This window comes from Chrysochloris asiatica, unplaced genomic scaffold, assembly GCF_000296735.1.
Source record: "Chrysochloris asiatica unplaced genomic scaffold, ChrAsi1.0 scaffold00145, whole genome shotgun sequence".
Lineage (NCBI taxonomy): Eukaryota > Metazoa > Chordata > Mammalia > Afrosoricida > Chrysochloridae > Chrysochloris > Chrysochloris asiatica.
This window is the reverse complement of record NW_006408663.1, coordinates 3,202,628-3,206,679: the sequence shown is the minus strand read 5'-3', so window position 1 is coordinate 3,206,679 and position 4,052 is coordinate 3,202,628.

The window sequence follows — 4,052 nt, the reverse complement described above, 5'->3', positions numbered from 1 at the left end:
CAAAATATAGATATTTATTTATGTTGTTAAGTGCCATAATGTTGGTTCTTATATATATATATCCCAATTCATAACAACCCTGTATAGAGGTTCTGAGGAGCCATTGATAGTTTTCAACTACCAACCTTGTGACAAGCAGTCCAGTGCTTACCTAAAGCACTAAACCAGGTGTGTATAGATACGTGTATGTGTGTGTATATATACAATAACATATATATATATATGTTGTTTTTGTTGTTAGCTGCCATCAAGTTGGTACTGACTAATAGTGACCCTATGCACAACAGAACAAAACACCGCCCAGTCCTGTGTTAATCTCACAATCTTTGCTTTGTATGCCTGAGCCCTTGTTGCTGCCATTATGCCAATCCATCTCATTGAGGGTCATCCTCTTTTTCTCTGACCCTCCACTTAACCAACAATGATATCCTTCTCCAGCCCATGGTACTTTTAATATTCTCCTCCAACACCATAACTCAAATGCATCAATTCTTCTACAATCTTCCTTATTCACTGCCCAAGTTTCACATGCATATGAAGTTACTGAAAATACCATGGCTTGGATCAGGCGCACCTTAGTCTTCAAGCTGACAGCTTTGCTCTTGAACACTTTAAAGAGGTCTTATACATTTGCCTAATGCAATATGTCAAGTGATTTCTTGACTGCTGCTTCCATGAGTGTTGATGGTTGATCCGAGCAAAATGAAGTCTTTGACAACTTCAAACTTTTCCCCATGTATATTGATGGTGTTTATTGATCCAGTGATGAGGATATTTTCTTTACATTGAGTTCCAACCAATACTGAAGTCTGTGGTCTTTGATCTTCATCAGTAAGTATTTTAAGTCCTCTTCGCTGTCAGCAAGCAAGGTTGTATGATCTGCTTATTGCAGGTTGTTAATAAATCTTTCTCCAATCCTGATGCCATTTTTTTCTTCATATAATCTACCTTCTTAGATTATTTGCTTGGCATACAGGTTGAATAAGTATGGTAAAAGAATATAATCCTGGCACACACCTTTCCTAATTTAAAACCATTCAGTGTTCTCTTGCTCTGTTTGAACAACTGCCGCTTGGTCTGTGTACAGGTTTCTCATGAGCACAATTAAGTGTTCCGGTATATTCATTCTTCACAATGTTGTCCATTGCTTGTAATGTTCCACACAACTGAAAGCCTTTGCTTTAAAGTCAATAAAGCACAGGTAAATGCCTTTCTGATTATTTTTTGCTTTCAACCAAGATCCATCTGATGTCAGCAATGATATCCCTCATTCTACATCCTCTTCTGAATCTGGCTTGAATTTCTAGAAGTTTTATGTCAATGTATGGTTGCAGCCATCTTTGTATTATCTTTAGCAAAATTTTGCTTGCTATATATATCATTGTTGTTAAGTGCTGTCAAATTGGTTGTAACTCATAACAGCCCTATATGGGATTTCCAAGGAGTGACTCGTAAGTTTGAACCACTGATGATGTGGTTAGCAGTCCAGTGTTTATCCAAAAGCACCATACCATGACTCTCTATATATAAATCTCATTGTCAAAAGTTAAATTTGGCAGATATTATTATATTCATGTTATCAAATGGAGAATAAGGTTAAAAAAGATTAAGCAATTACTTTAAGTCCCCAGTGGAAACCAATTTGGCTGCAGCCTGGTGTCCAACTCTGCTTCCGTAAATGATCTACTTCTTTAGAAACACTTGAGAACATCATATTCCCTTCAGAAAAAGCTTACTAAACCTGACCGAAGTGAAACTGGAATCCATGCCTTTGACTGGTCACTCCCCAACCTCCTAGGCTACACAAATATAATGTGCTTTCATTTTCTAAATGGGAGCAGCATTTTCCTTTCTCAAATTTCTACCCTAATTGTTTCCCAAGTAAATAAGGAAATGAGAATGTCCCCCTGGCAGTTTACAAAGCGAAATTTACCCAGAACTGTGCTATTTTCCTTGCATCCAATTTTCTTTCCGAGGACCAGAATTTCTGCAGTCTGACTTTGAGAGAGTAAAGTGGGGGTCATCCCCATGTGTTCATCCTTTGAACTTTTCTATGGTGTTTACTCCAGGAATAAAGGCTCTACCACCTCTCATTAATCTCCAACTTAGTTCTCAATCAACTGAAGGTAATAATAGCCCAAGGAATCATGTATTTAAAGAAGTGACAGTTTAAAGTGCCAAAATATATAGTTGGTGCCCAAAGGCCACAAATCTGTCACAATCATTGAATGGAAAGTTTTATTTACCAACCTTGTTCTAACTATGCTATAGGAAGTAATCTCTGTCTTTTATCTACAACATTGGGATCTGGAAACAATGAAGTGGTTGTTTTTCAAGCCCATTTACTACGCAGAGCATTGTAAAGATATAAAAGGACAAATAGAGGAGAGAGGGAGGGAGGAGGGATAGAAAGGAGAGGAATACATTTCAATAGTATGTGGCTTCCCAAGCTAATGAAGATTATTGCCAATAGGCTTTGAAGTGGGAAGTTGAGGGAACATTTGCTATATGATTCTGGACAGGAAGACAGAGGCTGTTGCCAATCAGCTGCAGGAGAGATGAGTTCATCCAAACACAAGATGTAGTGACCTGGAGCAAAAAAACCCAGAGAAAACCCACGACTGACAATGATGGAAATTCTGAACAAAAGGAGGTCTTTGGAGAATGGCTGTTGCTGCCCCAATGAGCAAGCAAGATATGAAACCTATCTGTATAATAATAATAGCAATAATTATCATGTACTAAGCATATTCTTTGTGAAAATAATTTTAATTCTAGCAGTGAACACTTTGGATGGACAGGCTTCTATGTTCTCTATGTTTTTATTTCATTCATTCCATATAACCATTCTATGAGGCAAGTACTATCTGTCATTCTTATTTTACAGATGAGCAAGGAAGGCCTAGAATGATTAGGTAAGTTGACAGAGGGTACCCAGGTAGCAGTATTTCATTGGGCAAAGCTGCTGCCAAATACCTCTTTAAAGTGTTAAAGAGACAAAAATAGCACTTTGCGGACTAAGGTGTGCCTGATCCAAATCATTGTATTTTCAGTAGCATGTATTATTTAAACTAGACAATGCATAAGGAAGACCCAAAAGAATTGATGCATTCGAATAATGGTGTTGGCAAAAATATTGAAAATACCATGGACTTCCAGAAAAACAAACAAATCTGTCTATGAAGAAGTACAGCCAGAATGTTCTTTGAAAGGGCAGATGGCAAGATTTCATCTCACATACTTTGGACATATTATCAGGAAGGACCAGTTCCCGGAAAAGAACATCATGTTTGATAAAATAGAGGTTCAGCAAAAGTGAGGAAGACCCTCACTGAGAAGGATTAGCACCATGGCAGCAACAAAGTTCTCAAACAGAACAATTATGAAGACGGCACAGGACCAGGCAATATTTTGTTCAGTTGTACATAGGGTCACTATGAGTCAGAGCTGACTCCATGGTACCTAACAACAACAACACCCAACTGGCAAGTGGTAGAGTCAGTACTTAAAGGGGGCAGTTTGATTTTAGTGTCCATAATCCTAGTCACTTCACAATCCAGTCTCATTATTTCATTTAATCCTCACAATAACATAACTTGTTGTTAACTATCTGTCATCAAGTCATCCAACTGGCTCCCAACTCATGAGAATCCAATGCATGTACAACCACATACAATGCAGCTCAGTTCTGCATCATTCTTGTGATTGGTTTTAGATCAGAGTATTGGTAGTGTAGTGGTTATGAATCAGGCTGCTAACCTCAGGGTTAGCAGTTAGAAACTACCAGCTGTTTCATGGGAGAAAGATGAGGCTTTCTGCTCCTGTAGACTCAGAAACCATATGTAGGGTCACTGTGAGTTGGAACCACCACCATTGTGATCCATAGGATTTTCACTGTCTGATTTTCATAAGGAGAACATCAGACACGTTTTCCCCCCTAGTCCATCTTAGTCAGGAAGCTCTGCTGAAACCTTTCTGGCATCATTGTTGTTGTTGTTAAGTGCCGTCGAGTCAGTTCCGACCCATAGCGACCCTGAACAGGGTTTCCGAGG